The sequence below is a fragment of the Argiope bruennichi genome, chromosome 5 (genome assembly GCF_947563725.1).
Source record: "Argiope bruennichi chromosome 5, qqArgBrue1.1, whole genome shotgun sequence".
NCBI classification, from domain to species: domain Eukaryota; kingdom Metazoa; phylum Arthropoda; class Arachnida; order Araneae; family Araneidae; genus Argiope; species Argiope bruennichi.
Genome location: NC_079155.1, coordinates 137,965,531 through 137,987,138, shown reverse-complemented (window position 1 = coordinate 137,987,138; position 21,608 = coordinate 137,965,531).

Genomic DNA, 21,608 nt, shown 5'->3' with positions numbered 1-21,608 from the left:
CTATAATGGTGCAAATCCATGCATGAAAGCCATGTGTATAAGAGAAGGAATGAGTCTGCGCATGCCCAGAGTCTCTGACCGAACAGAGACTTTTATTTGTACAATTTCTTTATTTTGGAAGTATTTTTAAATATAATATTGAAATGTTTGTAAACTCTGGTTAAACTTTTATTCTTGAAAAGAAAAATAATAATTTTCTCTATACTTAAAATTAAAAAAAATAACAATAAAATGAAGAAAAGTTAAACTAAAACGAATGCAGAGAGAGAGGATCGAACATGCGACCACTTGTTCACAGGCTGACACTCGGACCACTAGGATCCGTTGGGAGGTCGAATTTAAAGCCACATGTTTATTTATTTATTTTCATTCTATTATGGTGCAAATCCATGCATGAAAGCCATGTGTATAAGAGAAGGAATGAGTCTGCGCATGCCCAGAGTCTCTGACCGAACTGAGACTTTTATTTGTACAATTTCTTTATTTTTTAAGTATTTTTATATATAATATTGAAATCTTTGTTAATTTTGTTCAAAATTTTACTTCCTGAAAAGAAAAATAATAATTTTCTCTATACTTAAAATTAAAAAAAATAATAATAAAATGAAGAAAAGTAAAACTAAAACGAACGCAGAGAGAGAGGATCGAACCTGCGACCACTTGTTCACAGGCTGACACTCGGACCACTAGGCAACATACGATCCGTTGGGAGGTCGAATTTAAAGCCACATGTTTATTTATTTATTTTCATTCTATAATGGTGCAAATCCATGCATGAAAGCCATGTGTATAAGAGAAGGAATGAGTCTGCGCATGCCCAGAGTCTCTGACCGAACTGAGATTTTTATTTGTACAATTTCTTTATTTTGGAAGTATTTTTATATATAATATTGAAATCTTTGTTAATTTTGTTCAAAATTTTACTTCCTGAAAAGAAAAATAATAATTTTCTGTATACTTAAAATTAAAAAAAAATAATAATAATATGATGATGAAAAGTGAAAGTAAAACGAATGGTGAGAGCGCGGATCGAACCTACGACCACCTGTTCGCAGGCTGACACTCGGACCACTAGGCAACATACGATCCGCTGGGAGGTCGAATTTAAAGCCACATGTTTATTTATTTATTTTCATTCTATAATGGTGCAAATCCATGCATGAAAGCCATGTGTATAAGAGAAGGAATGAGTCTGCGCATGCCCAGAGTCTCTGACCGAACTGAGACTTTTATTTGTACAATTTCTTTATTTTGGAAGTATTTTTATATATAATATTGAAATCTTTGTTAATTCTGTTCAAAATTTTACTTCCTGAAAAGAAAAATAATAATTTTCTCTATACTTAAAATTAAAAAAAATAATAATAAAATGAAGAAAAGTAAAACTAAAACGAATGCAGAGAGAGAGGATCGAACCTGCGACCACTTGTTCACAGGCTGACACTCGGACCACTAGGCAACATACGATCCGTTGGGAGGTCGAATTTAAAGCCACATATTTATTTATTTATTTTCATTCTATAATGGTGCAAATCCATGCATGAAAGCCATGTGTATAAGAGAAGGAATGAGTCTGCGCATGCCCAGAGTCTCTGACCGAACAGAGACTTTTATTTGTACAATTTCTTTATTTTGGAAGTATTTTTAAATATAATATTGAAATGTTTGTAAACTCTGGTTAAACTTTTATTCTTGAAAAGAAAAATAATAATTTTCTCTATACTTAAAATTAAAAAAAATAACAATAAAATGAAGAAAAGTTAAACTAAAACGAATGCAGAGAGAGAGGATCGAACATGCGACCACTTGTTCACAGGCTGACACTCGGACCACTAGGATCCGTTGGGAGGTCGAATTTAAAGCCACATGTTTATTTATTTATTTTCATTCTATTATGGTGCAAATCCATGCATGAAAGCCATGTGTATAAGAGAAGGAATGAGTCTGCGCATGCCCAGAGTCTCTGACCGAACTGAGACTTTTATTTGTACAATTTCTTTATTTTTTAAGTATTTTTATATATAATATTGAAATCTTTGTTAATTTTGTTCAAAATTTTACTTCCTGAAAAGAAAAATAATAATTTTCTCTATACTTAAAATTAAAAAAAATAATAATAAAATGAAGAAAAGTAAAACTAAAACGAACGCAGAGAGAGAGGATCGAACCTGCGACCACTTGTTCACAGGCTGACACTCGGACCACTAGGCAACATACGATCCGTTGGGAGGTCGAATTTAAAGCCACATGTTTATTTATTTATTTTCATTCTATAATGGTGCAAATCCATGCATGAAAGCCATGTGTATAAGAGAAGGAATGAGTCTGCGCATGCCCAGAGTCTCTGACCGAACTGAGATTTTTATTTGTACAATTTCTTTATTTTGGAAGTATTTTTATATATAATATTGAAATCTTTGTTAATTTTGTTCAAAATTTTACTTCCTGAAAAGAAAAATAATAATTTTCTCTATACTTAAAATTAAAAAATAATAATAATAATATGATGATGAAAAGTGAAAGTAAAACGAATGGTGAGAGCGCGGATCGAACCTACGACCACCTGTTCGCAGGCAGACACTCGGACCACTAGGCAACATACGATCCGCTGGGAGGTCGAATTTAAAGCCACATGTTTATTTATTTATTTTCATTCTATAATGGTGCAAATCCATGCATGAAAGCCATGTGTATAAGAGAAGGAATGAGTCTGCGCATGCCCAGAGTCTCTGACCGAACTGAGACTTTTATTTGTACAATTTCTTTATTTTGGAAGTATTTTTATATATAATATTGAAATCTTTGTTAATTCTGTTCAAAATTTTACTTCCTGAAAAGAAAAATAATAATTTTCTCTATACTTAAATTTAAAAAAAATAATAATAAAATGAAGAAAAGTAAAACTAAAACGAATGCAGAGAGAGAGGATCGAACCTGCGACCACTTGTTCACAGGCTGACACTCGGACCACTAGGCAACATACGATCCGTTGGGAGGTCGAATTTAAAGCCACATATTTATTTATTTATTTTCATTCTATAATGGTGCAAATCCATGCATGAAAGCCATGTGTATAAGAGAAGGAATGAGTCTGCGCATGCCCAGAGTCTCTGACCGAACAGAGACTTTTATTTGTACAATTTCTTTATTTTGGAAGTATTTTTAAATATAATATTGAAATGTTTGTAAACTCTGGTTAAACTTTTATTCTTGAAAAGAAAAATAATAATTTTCTCTATACTTAAAATTAAAAAAAATAACAATAAAATGAAGAAAAGTTAAACTAAAACGAATGCAGAGAGAGAGGATCGAACATGCGACCACTTGTTCACAGGCTGACACTCGGACCACTAGGATCCGTTGGGAGGTCGAATTTAAAGCCACATGTTTATTTATTTATTTTCATTCTATTATGGTGCAAATCCATGCATGAAAGCCATGTGTATAAGAGAAGGAATGAGTCTGCGCATGCCCAGAGTCTCTGACCGAACTGAGACTTTTATTTGTACAATTTCTTTATTTTTTAAGTATTTTTATATATAATATTGAAATCTTTGTTAATTTTGTTCAAAATTTTACTTCCTGAAAAGAAAAATAATAATTTTCTCTATACTTAAAATTAAAAAAAAATAATAATAATATGATGATGAAAAGTGAAAGTAAAACCAATATTGATAGCGCGGATCGAACCTACGACCAGCTGTTCGCTGGCTGACACTCGGACCACTAGGCAACATACGATCCGCTGGGAGGTCGAATTTAAAGCCACATGTTTATTTATTTATTTTCATTCTATAATGGTGCAAATCCATGCATGAAAGCCATGTGTATAAGAGAAGGAATGAGTCTGCTCATGCCCAGAGTCTCTGACCGAACTGAGACTTTTGTTTGTACAATTTCTTTATTTTGGAAGTATTTTTAAATATAATATTGAAATGTTTGTTAACTCTGGTTAAACTTTTATTCTTGAAAAGAAAAATAATAATTTTCTCTATACTTAAAATTAAAAAAAATAATAACAAAATGAAGAAAAGTAAAACGAACGCAGAGAGAGAGGATCGAACCTGCGACCACTTGTTCACAGGCTGACACTCGGACCACTAGGCAATATACGATCCGTTGGGAGGTCGAATTTAAAGCCACATGTTTATTTATTTATTTTCATTCTATAATGGTGCAAATCCATGCATGAAAGCCATGTGTATAAGAGAAGGAATGAGTCTGCGCATGCCCAAAGTCTCTGACCGAACAGAGACTTTTATTTGTACAATTTCTTTATTTTGGAAGTATTTTTAAATATAACATTGAAATGTTTGTGCACTCTGGTTAAACGTTTATTCTTGAAAAGAAAAATAATAATTTTCTCTATACTTAAAATTAAAAAAAATAATAATAAAATGAACAAAAGTTAAACTAAAACGAATGCTGAGAGAGAGGATCGAACCTGCGACCACTTGTTCACAGGCTGACACTCGGACCACTAGACAACATACGATCCGTTGGGAGGTCGAATTTAAAGCCACATGTTTATTTATTTATTTTCATTCTATAATGGTGCAAATCCATGCATGAAAGCCATGTGTATAAGAGAAGGAATGAGTCTGCGCATGCCCAGAGTCTCTGACCGAACTGAGACTTTTATTTGTACAATTTCTTTATTTTGGAAGTATTTTTATATATAATATTGAAATCTTTGTTAATTCTGTTCAAAATTTTACTTCCTGAATAGAAAAATAATAATTTTCTCTATACTTAAAATTAAAAAAAATAATAATAAAATGAAGAAAAGGAAAATTAAAACGAATGCAGAGAGAGAGGATCGAACCTGCGACCACTTGTTCACAGGCTGACACTCGGATCACTAGGCAACATACGATCCGTTGGGAGGTCGAATTTAAAGCCACATGTTTATTTATTTATTTTCATTCTATAATGGTGCAAATCCATGCATGAAAGCCATGTGTATAAGAGAAGGAATGAGTCTGCGCAAGCCCAGAGTCTCTGACCGAACTGAGACTTTTATTTGTACAATTTCTTTATTTTTTAAGTATTTTTATATATAATATTGAAATCTTTGTTAATTTTGTTCAAAATTTTACTTCCTGAAAATAAAAATAATAATTTTCTCTATACTTAAAATTAAAAAAAAAATAATAATAATATGATGATGAAAAGTGAAAGTAAAACCAATGGTGAGAGCGCGGATCGAACCTACGACCACCTGTACGCTGGCTGACACTCGGACCACTAGGCAACATACGATCCGCTGGGAGGTCGAATTTAAAGCCACATGTTTATTTATTTATTTTCATTCTATAATGGTGCAAATCCATGCATGAAAGCCATGTGTATAAGAGAAGGAATGAGTCTGCTCATGCCCAGAGTCTCTGACCGAACTGAGACTTTTGTTTGTACAATTTCTTTATTTTGAAAGTATTTTTAAATATAATATTGAAATGTTTGTTAACTCTGGTTAAACTTTTATTCTTGAAAAGAAAAATAATAATTTTCTCTATACTTAAAATTAAAAAAAATAATAACAAAATGAAGAAAAGTAAAACGAACGCAGAGAGAGAGGATCGAACCTGCGACCACTTGTTCACAGGCTGACACTCGGACCACTAGGCAACATACGATCCGTTGGGAGGTCGAATTTAAAGCCACATGTTTATTTATTTATTTTCATTCTATAATGGTGCAAATCCATGCATGAAAGCCATGTGTATAAGAGAAGGAATGAGTCTGCGCATGCCCAGAGTCTCTGACCGAACTGAGATTTTTATTTCTACAATTTCTTTATTTTGGAAGTATTTTTATATATAATATTGAAATCTTTGTTAATTTTGTTCAAAATTTTACTTCCTGAAAAGAAAAATAATAATTTTCTCTATACTTAAAATTAAAAAAAAATAATAATAATATGATGATGAAAAGTGAAAGTAAAACGAATGGTGAGAGCGCGGATCGAACCTACGACCACCTGTTCGCAGGCTGACACTCGGACCACTAGGCAACATACGATCCGCTGGGAGGTCGAATTTAAAGCCACATGTTTATTTATTTATTTTCATTCTATAATGGTGCAAATCCATGCTTGAAAGCCATGTGTATAAGAGAAGGAATGAGTCTGCGCATGCCCAGAGTCTCTGACCGAACTGAGACTTTTATTTGTACAATTTCTTTATTTTGGAAGTATTTTTATATATAATATTGAAATCTTTGTTAATTCTGTTCAAAATTTTACTTCCTGAATAGAAAAATAATAATTTTCTCTATACTTAAAATTAAAAAAAATAATAATAAAATGAAGAAAAGTAAAACTAAAACGAACGCAGAGAGAGAGGATCGAACCTGCGACCACTTGTTCACAGGCTGACACTCGGACCACTAGGCAACATACGATCCGTTGGGAGGTCGAATTTAAAGCCACATGTTTATTTATTTATTTTCATTCTATAATGGTGCAAATCCATGCATGAAAGCCATGTGTATAAGAGAAGGAATGAGTCTGCGCATGCCCAGAGTCTCTGACCGAACTGAGATTTTTATTTGTACAATTTCTTTATTTTGGAAGTATTTTTATATATAATATTGAAATCTTTGTTAATTTTGTTCAAAATTTTACTTCCTGAAAAGAAAAATAATAATTTTCTCTATACTTAAAATTAAAAAATAATAATAATAATATGATGATGAAAAGTGAAAGTAAAACGAATGGTGAGAGCGCGGATCGAACCTACGACCACCTGTTCGCAGGCAGACACTCGGACCACTAGGCAACATACGATCCGCTGGGAGGTCGAATTTAAAGCCACATGTTTATTTATTTATTTTCATTCTATAATGGTGCAAATCCATGCATGAAAGCCATGTGTATAAGAGAAGGAATGAGTCTGCGCATGCCCAGAGTCTCTGACCGAACTGAGACTTTTATTTGTACAATTTCTTTATTTTGGAAGTATTTTTATATATAATATTGAAATCTTTGTTAATTCTGTTCAAAATTTTACTTCCTGAAAAGAAAAATAATAATTTTCTCTATACTTAAATTTAAAAAAAATAATAATAAAATGAAGAAAAGTAAAACTAAAACGAATGCAGAGAGAGAGGATCGAACCTGCGACCACTTGTTCACAGGCTGACACTCGGACCACTAGGCAACATACGATCCGTTGGGAGGTCGAATTTAAAGCCACATATTTATTTATTTATTTTCATTCTATAATGGTGCAAATCCATGCATGAAAGCCATGTGTATAAGAGAAGGAATGAGTCTGCGCATGCCCAGAGTCTCTGACCGAACAGAGACTTTTATTTGTACAATTTCTTTATTTTGGAAGTATTTTTAAATATAATATTGAAATGTTTGTAAACTCTGGTTAAACTTTTATTCTTGAAAAGAAAAATAATAATTTTCTCTATACTTAAAATTAAAAAAAATAACAATAAAATGAAGAAAAGTTAAACTAAAACGAATGCAGAGAGAGAGGATCGAACATGCGACCACTTGTTCACAGGCTGACACTCGGACCACTAGGATCCGTTGGGAGGTCGAATTTAAAGCCACATGTTTATTTATTTATTTTCATTCTATTATGGTGCAAATCCATGCATGAAAGCCATGTGTATAAGAGAAGGAATGAGTCTGCGCATGCCCAGAGTCTCTGACCGAACTGAGACTTTTATTTGTACAATTTCTTTATTTTTTAAGTATTTTTATATATAATATTGAAATCTTTGTTAATTTTGTTCAAAATTTTACTTCCTGAAAAGAAAAATAATAATTTTCTCTATACTTAAAATTAAAAAAAAATAATAATAATATGATGATGAAAAGTGAAAGTAAAACCAATATTGATAGCGCGGATCGAACCTACGACCACCTGTTCGCTGGCTGACACTCGGACCACTAGGCAACATACGATCCGCTGGGAGGTCGAATTTAAAGCCACATGTTTATTTATTTATTTTCATTCTATAATGGTGCAAATCCATGCATGAAAGCCATGTGTATAAGAGAAGGAATGAGTCTGCTCATGCCCAGAGTCTCTGACCGAACTGAGACTTTTGTTTGTACAATTTCTTTATTTTGGAAGTATTTTTAAATATAATATTGAAATGTTTGTTAACTCTGGTTAAACTTTTATTCTTGAAAAGAAAAATAATAATTTTCTCTATACTTAAAATTAAAAAAAATAATAACAAAATGAAGAAAAGTAAAACGAACGCAGAGAGAGAGGATCGAACCTGCGACCACTTGTTCACAGGCTGACACTCGGACCACTAGGCAACATACGATCCGTTGGGAGGTCGAATTTAAAGCCACATGTTTATTTATTTATTTTCATTCTATAATGGTGCAAATCCATGCATGAAAGCCATGTGTATAAGAGAAGGAATGAGTCTGCGCATGCCCAAAGTCTCTGACCGAACAGAGACTTTTATTTGTACAATTTCTTTATTTTGGAAGTATTTTTAAATATAACATTGAAATGTTTGTGCACTCTGGTTAAACGTTTATTCTTGAAAAGAAAAATAATAATTTTCTCTATACTTAAAATTAAAAAAAATAATAATAAAATGAACAAAAGTTAAACTAAAACGAATGCTGAGAGAGAGGATCGAACCTGCGACCACTGGTTCACAGGCTGACACTCGGACCACTAGACAACATACGATCCGTTGGGAGGTCGAATTTAAAGCCACATGTTTATTTATTTATTTTCATTCTATAATGGTGCAAATCCATGCATGAAAGCCATGTGTATAAGAGAAGGAATGAGTCTGCGCATGCCCAGAGTCTCTGACCGAACTGAGACTTTTATTTGTACAATTTCTTTATTTTGGAAGTATTTTTATATATAATATTGAAATCTTTGTTAATTCTGTTCAAAATTTTACTTCCTGAATAGAAAAATAATAATTTTCTCTATACTTAAAATTAAAAAAAATAATAATAAAATGAAGAAAAGGAAAATTAAAACGAATGCAGAGAGAGAGGATCGAACCTGCGACCACTTGTTCACAGGCTGACACTCGGATCACTAGGCAACATACGATCCGTTGGGAGGTCGAATTTAAAGCCACATGTTTATTTATTTATTTTCATTCTATAATGGTGCAAATCCATGCATGAAAGCCATGTGTATAAGAGAAGGAATGAGTCTGCGCAAGCCCAGAGTCTCTGACCGAACTGAGACTTTTATTTGTACAATTTCTTTATTTTTTAAGTATTTTTATATATAATATTGAAATCTTTGTTAATTTTGTTCAAAATTTTACTTCCTGAAAATAAAAATAATAATTTTCTCTATACTTAAAATTAAAAAAAAAATAATAATAATATGATGATGAAAAGTGAAAGTAAAACCAATGGTGAGAGCGCGGATCGAACCTACGACCACCTGTACGCTGGCTGACACTCGGACCACTAGGCAACATACGATCCGCTGGGAGGTCGAATTTAAAGCCACATGTTTATTTATTTATTTTCATTCTATAATGGTGCAAATCCATGCATGAAAGCCATGTGTATAAGAGAAGGAATGAGTCTGCTCATGCCCAGAGTCTCTGACCGAACTGAGACTTTTGTTTGTACAATTTCTTTATTTTGAAAGTATTTTTAAATATAATATTGAAATGTTTGTTAACTCTGGTTAAACTTTTATTCTTGAAAAGAAAAATAATAATTTTCTCTATACTTAAAATTAAAAAAAATAATAACAAAATGAAGAAAAGTAAAACGAACGCAGAGAGAGAGGATCGAACCTGCGACCACTTGTTCACAGGCTGACACTCGGACCACTAGGCAACATACGATCCGTTGGGAGGTCGAATTTAAAGCCACATGTTTATTTATTTATTTTCATTCTATAATGGTGCAAATCCATGCATGAAAGCCATGTGTATAAGAGAAGGAATGAGTCTGCGCATGCCCAGAGTCTCTGACCGAACTGAGATTTTTATTTCTACAATTTCTTTATTTTGGAAGTATTTTTATATATAATATTGAAATCTTTGTTAATTTTGTTCAAAATTTTACTTCCTGAAAAGAAAAATAATAATTTTCTCTATACTTAAAATTAAAAAAAAATAATAATAATATGATGATGAAAAGTGAAAGTAAAACGAATGGTGAGAGCGCGGATCGAACCTACGACCACCTGTTCGCAGGCTGACACTCGGACCACTAGGCAACATACGATCCGCTGGGAGGTCGAATTTAAAGCCACATGTTTATTTATTTATTTTCATTCTATAATGGTGCAAATCCATGCTTGAAAGCCATGTGTATAAGAGAAGGAATGAGTCTGCGCATGCCCAGAGTCTCTGACCGAACTGAGACTTTTATTTGTACAATTTCTTTATTTTGGAAGTATTTTTATATATAATATTGAAATCTTTGTTAATTCTGTTCAAAATTTTACTTCCTGAATAGAAAAATAATAATTTTCTCTATACTTAAAATTAAAAAAAATAATAATAAAATGAAGAAAAGGAAAACTAAAACGAATGCAGAGAGAGAGGATCGAACCTGCGACCACTTGTTCACAGGCTGACACTCGGATCACTAGGCAACATACGATCCGTTGGGAGGTCGAATTTAAAGCCACATGTTTATTTATTTATTTTCATTCTATAATGGTGCAAATCCATGCATGAAAGCCATGTGTATAAGAGAAGGAATGAGTCTGCGCATGCCCAGAGTCTCTGACCGAACAGAGACTTTTATTTGTACAATTTCTTTATTTTGGAAGTATTTTTAAATATAATATTGAAATGTTTGTAAACTCTGGTTAAACTTTTATTCTTGAAAAGAAAAATAATAATTTTCTCTATACTTAAAATTAAAAAAAATAATAATAAAATGAAGAAAAGTAAAACTAAAACGAATGCAGAGAGAGAGGATCGAACCTGCGACCACTTGTTCACAGGCTGACACTCGGACCACTAGGCAACATACGATCCGTTGGGAGGTCGAATTTAAAGCCACATGTTTATTTATTTATTTTCATTCTATAATGGTGCAAATCCATGCATGAAAGCCATGTGTATAAGAGAAGGAATGAGTCTGCTCATGCCCAGAGTCTCTGACCGAACTGAGAATTTTATTTGTACAATTTCTTTATTTTTTAAGTATTTTTATATATAATATTGAAATCTTTGTTAATTTTGTTCAAAATTTTACTTCCTGAAAAGAAAAATAATAATTTTCTCTATACTTAAAATTAAAAAAAAATAATAATAATATGATGATGAAAAGTGAAAGTAAAACCAATGGTGAGAGCGCGGATCGAACCTACGACCACCTGTTCGCAGGCTGACACTCGGACCACTAGGCAACATACGATCCGCTGGGAGGTCGAATTTAAAGCCACATGTTTATTTATTTATTTTCATTCTATAATGGTGCAAATCCATGCATGAAAGCCATTTGTATAAGAGAAGGAATGAGTCTGCTCATGCCCAGAGTCTCTGACCGAACTGAGACTTTTGTTTGTACAATTTCTTTATTTTGGAAGTATTTTTAAATATAATATTGAAATGTTTGTAAACTCTGGTTACACTTTTATTCTTGAAAAGAAAAATAATAATTTTCTCTATACTTAAAATTAAAAAAAAATAACAATAAAATGAAGAAAAGTTAAACTAAAACGAATGCAGAGAGAGAGGATCGAACCTGCGACCACTTGTTCACAGGCTGACACTCGGACCACTAGGATCCGTTGGGAGGTCGAATTTAAAGCCACATGTTTATTTATTTATTTTCATTCTATAATGGTGCAAATCCATGCATGAAAGCCATGTGTATAAGAGAAGGAATGAGTCTGCGCATGCCCAGAGTCTCTGACCGAACTGAGACTTTTATTTGTACAATTTCTTTATTTTTTAAGTATTTTTATATATAATATTGAAATCTTTGTTAATTTTGTTCAAAATTTTACTTCCTGAAAAGAAAAATAATAATTTTCTCTATACTTAAAATTAAAAAAAAATAATAATAATATGATGATGAAACTTGAAAGTAAAACCAATGGTGAGAGCGCGGATAGAACCTACGACCATCTGTTCGCAGGCTGACACTCGGACCACTAGGCAACATACGATCCGTTGGGAGGTCGAATTTAAAGCCACATGTTTATTTATTTATTTTCATTCTATAATGGTGCAAATCCATGCATGAAAGCCATGTGTATAAGAGAAGGAATGAGTCTGCGCATGCCCAGAGTCTCTGACCGAACTGAGACTTTTATTTGTACAATTTCTTTATTTTGGAAGTATTGTTATATATAATATTGAAATCTTTGTTAATTCTGTTCAAAATTTTACTTCCTGAATAGAAAAATAATAATTTTCTCTATACTTAAAATTAAAAAAAATAATAATAAAATGAAGAAAAGGAAAACTAAAACGAATGCAGAGAGAGAGGATCGAACCTGCGACCACTTGTTCACAGGCTGACACTCGGATCACTAGGCAACATACGATCCGTTGGGAGGTCGAATTTAAAGCCACATGTTTATTTATTTATTTTCATTCTATAATGGTGCAAATCCATGCATGAAAGCCATGTGTATAAGAGAAGGAATGAGTCTGCGCATGCCCAGAGTCTCTGACCGAACAGAGACTTTTATTTGTACAATTTCATTATTTTGGAAGTATTTTTAAATATAATATTGAAATGTTTGTAAACTCTGGTTAAACTTTTATTCTTGAAAAGAAAAATAATAATTTTCTCTATACTTAAAATTAAAAAAAATAATAATAAAATGAAGAAAAGTAAAACTAAAACGAATGCAGAGAGAGAGGATCGAACCTGCGACCACTTGTTCACAGGCTGACACTCGGACCACTAGGCAACATACGATCCGTTGGGAGGTCGAATTTAAAGCCACATGTTTATTTATTTATTTTCATTCTATAATGGTGCAAATCCATGCATGAAAGCCATGTGTATAAGAGAAGGAATGAGTCTGCGCATGCCCAGAGTCTCTGACCGAACTGAGACTTTTATTTGTACAATTTCTTTATTTTGGAAGTATTTTTTATATAATATTGAAATCTTTGTTAATTCTGTTCAAAATTTTACTTCCTGAAAAGAAAAATAATAATTTTCTCTATACTTAAAATTAAAAAAATAATAATAATAAAATGAAGAAAAGTAAAACTAAAACGAATGCAGAGAGAGAGGATCGAACCTGCGACCACTTGTTCACAGGCTGACACTCGGACCACTAGGCCACATACGATCCGTTGGGAGGTCGAATTTAAAGCCACATGTTTATTTATTTATTTTCATTCTATAATGGTGCAAATCCATGCATGAAAGCCATGTGTATAAGAGAAGGAATGAGTCTGCTCATGCCCAGAGTCTCTGACCGAACTGAGACTTTTATTTGTACAATTTCTTTATTTTTTAAGTATTTTTATATATAATATTGAAATCTTTGTTAATTTTGTTCAAAATTTTACTTCCTGAAAAGAAAAATAATAATTTTCTCTATACTTAAAATTAAAAAAAAAAAATAATAATATGATGATGAAAAGTGAAAGTAAAACCAATGGTGAGAGCGCGGATCGAACCTACGACCACCTGTTCGCAGGCTGACACTCGGACCACTAGGCAACATACGATCCGCTGGGAGGTCGAATTTAAAGCCACATGTTTATTTATTTATTTTCATTCTATAATGGTGCAAATCCATGCATGAAAGCCATGTGTATAAGAGAAGGAATGAGTCTGCTCATGCCCAGAGTCTCTGACCGAACTGAGACTTTTGTTTGTACAATTTCTTTATTTTGGAAGTATTTTTAAATATAATATTGAAATGTTTGTAAACTCTGGTTAAACTTTTATTCTTGAAAAGAAAAATAATAATTTTCTCTATACTTAAAATTAAAAAAAATAACAATAAAATGAAGAAAAGTTAAACTAAAACGAATGCAGAGAGAGAGGATCGAACCTGCGACCACTTGTTTACAGGCTGACACTCGGACCACTAGGATCCGTTGGGAGGTCGAATTTAAAGCCACATGTTTATTTATTTATTTTCATTCTATAATGGTGCAAATCCATGCATGAAAGCCATGTGTATAAGAGAAGGAATGAGTCTGCGCATGCCCAGAGTCTCTGACCGAACTGAGACTTTTATTTGTACAATTTCTTTATTTTTTAAGTATTTTTATAAATAATATTGAAATCTTTGTTAATTCTGTTCAAAATTTTACTTCCTGAATAGAAAAATAATAATTTTCTCTATACTTAAAATTAAAAAAAATAATAATAAAATGAAGAAAAGGAAAACTAAAACGAATGCAGAGAAAGAGGATCGAACCTGCGACCACTTATTCACAGGCTGACACTCGGATCACTAGGCAACATACGATCCGTTGGGAGGTCGAATTTAAAGCCACATGTTTATTTATTTATTTTCATTCTATAATGGTGCAAATCCATGCATGAAAGCCATGTGTATAAGAGAAGGAATGAGTCTGCGCATGCCCAGAGTCTCTGACCGAACAGAGACTTTTATTTGTACAATTTCTTTATTTTGGAAGTATTTTTAAATATAATATTGAAATGTTTGTAAACTCTGGTTAAACTTTTATTCTTGAAAAGAAAAATAATAATTTTCTCTATACTTAAAATTAAAAAAAATAATAATAAAATGAAGAAAAGTAAAACTAAAACGAATGCAGAGAGAGAGGATCGAACCTGCGACCACTTGTTCACAGGCTGACACTCGGACCACTAGGCAACATACGATCCGTTGGGAGGTCGAATTTAAAGCCACATGTTTATTTATTTATTTTCATTCTATAATGGTGCAAATCCATGCATGAAAGCCATGTGTATAAGAGAAGGAATGAGTCTGCGCATGCCCAGAGTCTCTGACCGAACTGAGACTTTTATTTGTACAATTTCTTTATTTTGGAAGTATTTTTATATATAATATTGAAATCTTTGTTAATTCTGTTCAAAATTTTACTTCCTGAAAAGAAAAATAATAATTTTCTCTATACTTAAAATTAAAAAAAAATAATAATAAAATGAAGAAAAGTAAAACTAAAACGAATGCAGAGAGAGAGGATCGAACCTACGACCACTTGTTCACAGGCTGACACTCGGACCACTAGGCCACATACGATCCGTTGGGAGGTCGAATTTAAAGCCACATGTTTATTTATTTATTTTCATTCTATAATGGTGCAAATCCATGCATGAAAGCCATGTGTATAAGAGAAGGAATGAGTCTGCTCATGCCCAGAGTCTCTGACCGAACTGAGACTTTTATTTGTACAATTTCTTTATTTTTTAAGTATTTTTATATATAATATTGAAATCTTTGTTAATTTTGTTCAAAATTTTACTTCATGAAAAGAAAAATAATAATTTTCTCTATACTTAAAATTAAAAAAAAATAATAATAATATGATGATGAAAAGTGAAAGTAAAACCAATGGTGATAGCGCGGATGGAACCTACGACCACCTGTTCGCTGGCTGACACTCGGACCACTAGGCAACATACGATCCGCTGGGAGGTCGAATTTAAAGCCACATGTTTATTTATTTATTTTCATTCTATAATGGTGCAAATCCATGCATGAAAGCCATGTGTATAAGAGAAGGAATGAGTCTGCTCATGCCCAGAGTCTCTGACCGAACTGAGACTTTTGTTTGTACAATTTCTTTATTTTGGAAGTATTTTTAAATATAATATTGAAATGTTTGTAAACTCTGGTTAAACTTTTATTCTTGAAAAGAAAAATAATAATTTTCTCTATAATTAAAATTAAAAAAAATAACAATAAAATGAAGAAAAGTTAAACTAAAACGAATGCAGAGAGAGAGGATCGAACCTGCGACCACTTGTTCACAGGCTGACACTCGGACCACTAGGATCCGTTGGGAGGTCGAATTTAAAGCCACATGTTTATTTATTTATTTTCATTCTATAATGGTGCAAATCCATGCATGAAAGCCATGTGTATAAGAGAAGGAATGAGTCTGCGCATGCCCAGAGTCTCTGACCGAACAGAGACTTTTATTTGTACAATTTCTTTATTTTGGAAGTATTTTTAAATATAATATTGAAATGTTTGTAAACTCTGGTTAAACTTTTATTCTTGAAAAGAAAAATAATAATTTTCTCTATACTTAAAATTAAAAAAAATAATAATAAAATGAAGAAAAGTAAAACTAAAACGAATGCAGAGAGAGAGGATCGAACCTGCGACCACTTGTTCACAGGCTGACACTCGGACCACTAGGCAACATACGATCCGTTGGGAGGTCGAATTTAAAGCCACATGTTTATTTATTTATTTTCATTCTATAATGGTGCAAATCCATGCATGAAAGCCATGTGTATAAGAGAAGGAATGAGTCTGCGCATGCCCAGAGTCTCTGACCGAACTGAGACTTTTATTTGTACAATTTCTTTATTTTGGAAGTATTTTTATATATAATATTGAAATCTTTGTTAATTCTGTTCAAAATTTTACTTCCTGAAAAGAAAAATAATAATTTTCTCTATACTTAAAATTAAAAAAAAATAATAATAAAATGAAGAAAAGTAAAACTAAAACGAATGCAGAGAGAGAGGATCGAACCTACGACCACTTGTTCACAGGCTGACACTCGGACCACTAGGCCACATACGATCCGTTGGGAGGTCGAATTTAAAGCCACATGTTTATTTATTTATTTTCATTCTATAATGGTGCAAATCCATGCATGAAAGCCATGTGTATAAGAGAAGGAATGAGTCTGCTCATGCCCAGAGTCTCTGACCGAACTGAGACTTTTATTTGTACAATTTCTTTATTTTTTAAGTATTTTTATATATAATATTGAAATCTTTGTTAATTTTGTTCAAAATTTTACTTCCTGAAAAGAAAAATAATAATTTTCTCTATACTTAAAATTAAAAAAAAATAATAATAATATGATGATGAAAAGTGAAAGTAAAACCAATGGTGATAGCGCGGATGGAACCTACGACCACCTGTTCGCTGGCTGACACTCGGACCACTAGGCAACATACGATCCGCTGGGAGGTCGAATTTAAAGCCACATGTTTATTTATTTATTTTCATTCTATAATGGTGCAAATCCATGCATGAAAGCCATGTGTATAAGAGAAGGAATGAGTCTGCTCATGCCCAGAGTCTCTGACCGAACTGAGACTTTTGTTTGTACAATTTCTTTATTTTGGAAGTATTTTTAAATATAATATTGAAATGTTTGTAAACTCTGGTTAAACTTTTATTCTTGAAAAGAAAAATAATAATTTTCTCTATAATTAAAATTAAAAAAAATAACAATAAAATGAAGAAAAGTTAAACTAAAACGAATGCAGAGAGAGAGGATCGAACCTGCGACCACTTGTTCACAGGCTGACACTCGGACCACTAGGATCCGTTGGGAGGTCGAATTTAAAGCCACATGTTTATTTATTTATTTTCATTCTATAATGGTGCAAATCCATGCATGAAAGCCATGTGTATAAGAGAAGGAATGAGTCTGCGCATGCCCAGAGTCTCTGACCGAACTGAGACTTTTATTTGTACAATTTCTTTATTTTTTAAGTATTTTTATATATAATATTGAAATCTTTGTTAATTTTGTTCAAAATTTTACTTCCTGAAAAGAAAAATAATAATTTTCTCTATACTTAAAATTAAAAAAAAATAATAATAATATGATGATGAAAAGTGAAAGTAAAACCAATGGTGAGAGCGCGGATCGAACCTACGACCACCTGTTCGCAGGCTGACACTCGGACCACTAGGCAACATACGATCCGCTGGGAGGTCGAATTTAAAGCCACATGTTTATTTATTTATTTTCATTCGATAATGGTGCAAATCCATGCATGAAAGCCATGTGTATAAGAGAAGGAATGAGTCTGCGCATGCCCAGAGTCTCTGACCGAACAGAGACTTTTATTTGTACAATTTCTTTATTTTGGAAGTATTTTTAAATATAATATTGAAATGTTTGTAAACTCTGGTTAAACTTTTATTCTTGAAAAGAAAAATAATAATTTTCTCTATACTTAAAATTAAAAAAAAATAATAATAAAATGAAGAAAAGTAAAACGAACGCAGAGAGAGAGGATCGAACCTGCGACCACTTGTTCACAGGCTGACACTCGGACCACTAGGCAACATACGATCCGTTGGGAGGTCGAATTTAAAGCCACATGTTTATTTATTTATTTTCATTCTATAATGGTGCAAATCCATGCATGAAAGCCATGTGTATAAGAGAAGGAATGAGTCTGCGCATGCCCAGAGTCTCTGCCCGAACTGAGATTTTTATTTGTACAATTTCTTTATTTTGGAAGTATTTTTATATATAATATTCAAATCTTTGTTAATTTTGTTCAAAATTTTACTTCCTGAAAAGAAAAATAATAATTTTCTCTATACTTAAAATTAAAAAAAAATAATAATAATATGATGATGAAAAGTGAAAGTAAAACGAATGGTGAGAGCGCGGATCGAACCTACGACCACCTGTTCGCAGGCTGACACTCGGACCACTAGGCAACATACGATCCGCTGGGAGGTCGAATTTAAAGCCACATGTTTATTTATTTATTTTCATTCTATAATGGTGCAAATCCATGCATGAAAGCCATGTGTATAAGAGAAGGAATGAGTCTGCGCATGCCCAGAATCTCTGACCGAACAGAGACTTTTATTTGTACAATTTCTTTATTTTGGAAGTATTTTTAAATATAATATTGAAATGTTTGTAAACTCTGGTTAAACTTTTATTCTTGAAAAGAAAAATAATAATTTTCTCTATACTTAAAATTAAAAAAAATAATAATAAAATGAAGAAAAGTTAAACTAAAACGAATGCAGAGAGAGAGGATCGAACCTGCGACCACTTGTTCACAGGCTGACACTCGGACCACTAGGCAACATACGATCCGTTGGTAGGTCGAATTTAAAGCCACATGTTTATTTATTTATTTTCATTCTATAATGGTGCAAATCCATGCATGAAAGCCATGTGTATAAGAGAAGGAATGAGTCTGCGCATGCCCAGATTCTCTGACCGAACAGAGACTTTTATTTGTACAATTTCTTTATTTTGGAAGTATTTTTAAATATAATATTGAAATGTTTGTAAACTCTGGTTAAACTTTTATTCTTGAAAAGAAAAATAATAATTTTCTCTATACTTAAAATTAAAAAAAATAATAATAAAATGAAGAAAAGTAAAACTAAAACGAATGCAGAGAGAGAGGATCGAACCTGCGACCACTTGTTCACAGGCTGACACTCGGACCACTAGGCAACATACGATCCGTTGGGAGGTCGAATTTAAAGCCACATGTTTATTTATTTATTTTCATTCTATAATGGTGCAAATCCATGCATGAAAGCCATGTGTATAAGAGAAGGAATGAGTCTGCGCATCCCCAGAGTCTCTGACCGAACTGAGACTTTTATTTGTACAATTTCTTTATTTTGGAAGTATTTTTATATATAATATTGAAATCTTTGTTAATTCTGTTCAAAATTTTACTTCCTGAAAAGAAAAATAATAATTTTCTCTATACTTAAAATTAAAAAAAAATAATAATAAAATGAAGAAAAGTAAAACTAAAACGAATGCAGAGAGAGAGGATCGAACCTGCGACCACTTGTTCACAGGCTGACACTCGGACCACTAGGCCACATACGATCCGTTGGGAGGTCGAATTTAAAGCCACATGTTTATTTATTTATTTTCATTCTATAATGGTGCAAATCCATGCATGAAAGCCATGTGTATAAGAGAAGGAATGAGTCTGCGCATGCCCACAGTCTCTGACCGAACTGATACTTTTATTTGTACAATTTCTTTATTTTGGAAGTATTTTTAAATATAATATTGAAATGTTTGTAAACTCTGGTTAAACTTTTATTCTTGAAAAGAAAAATAATAATTTTCTCTATACTTAAAATTAAAAAAATTATAATAAAATGAAGAAAAGTAAAACTAAAACGAATGCAGAGAGAGAGGATCGAACCTGCGACCACCTGTTCACAGGCTGACACTCGGACCACTAGGCAACATACGATCCGTTGGGAGGTCGAATTTAAAGCCACATGTTTATTTATTTATTTTCATTCTATAATGGTGCAAATCCATGCATGAAAGCCATGTGTATAAGAGAAGGAATGAGTCTGCGCATGCCCAGAGTCTCTGACCGAACTGAGATTTTTATTTGTACAATTTCTTTATTTTGGAAGTATTTTTATATATAATATTGAAATCTTTGTTAATTTTGTTCAAAATTTTGCTTCCTGAAAAGAAAAATAATAATTTTCTCTATACTTAAAATTAAAAAAAAATAATAATAATATGATGAAGAAAAGTGAAAGTAAAACGAATGGTGAGAGCGCGGATCGAACCTACGACCACCTGTTTGCAGGCTGACACTCGGACCACTAGGCAACATACGATCCGCTGGGAGGTCGAATTTAAAGCCACATGTTTATTTATTTATTTTCATTCTATAATGGTGCAAATCCATGCATGAAAGCCATGTGTATAAGAGAAGGAATGAGTCTGCGCATGCCCAGAGTCTCTGACCGAACTGAGACTTTTATTTGTACAATTTCTTTATTTTGGAAGTATTTTTATATATAATATTGAAATCTTTGTTAATTCTGTTCAAAATTTTACTTCCTGAAAAGAAAAATAATAATTTTCTCTATACTTAAAATTAAAAAAAATAATAATAAAATGAAGAAAAGTAAAACTAAAACGAATGCAGAGAGAGAGGATCGAACCTGCGACCACTTGTTCACAGGCTGACACTCGGACCACTAGGCAACATACGATCCGTTGGGAGGTCGAATTTAAAGCCACATGTTTATTTATTTATTTTCATTCTATAATGGTGCAAATCCATGCATGAAAGATATGTGTATAAGAGAAGGAATGAGTCTGCGCATGCCCAGAGTCTCTGACCGAACAGAGACTTTTATTTGTACAATTTCTTTATTTTGGAAGTATTTTTAAATATAATATTGAAATGTTTGTAAACTCTGGTTAAACTTTTATTCTTGAAAAGAAAAATAATAATTTTCTCTATACTTAAAATTAAAAAAAATAATAATAAAATGAAGAAAAGGAAAACTAAAACGAATGCAGAGAGAGAGGATCGAACCTGCGACCACTTGTTCACAGGCTGACACTCGGATCACTAGGCAACATACGATCCGTTGGGAGGTCGAATTTAAAGCCACATGTTTATTTATTTATTTTCATTCTATAATGGTGCAAATCCATGCATGAAAGCCATGTGTATAAGAGAAGGAATGAGTCTGCGCATGCCCAGATTCTCTGACCGAACAGAGACTTTTATTTGTACAATTTCTTTATTTTGGAAGTATTTTTAAATATAATATTGAAATGTTTGTAAACTGTGGTTAAACTTTTATTCTTGAAAAGAAAAATAATAATTTTCTCTATACTTAAAATTAAAAAAAATAATAATAAAATGAAGAAAAGTAAAACTAAAACGAATGCAGAGAGAGAGGATCGAACCTGCGACCACTTGTTCACAGGCTGACACTCGGACCACTAGGCAA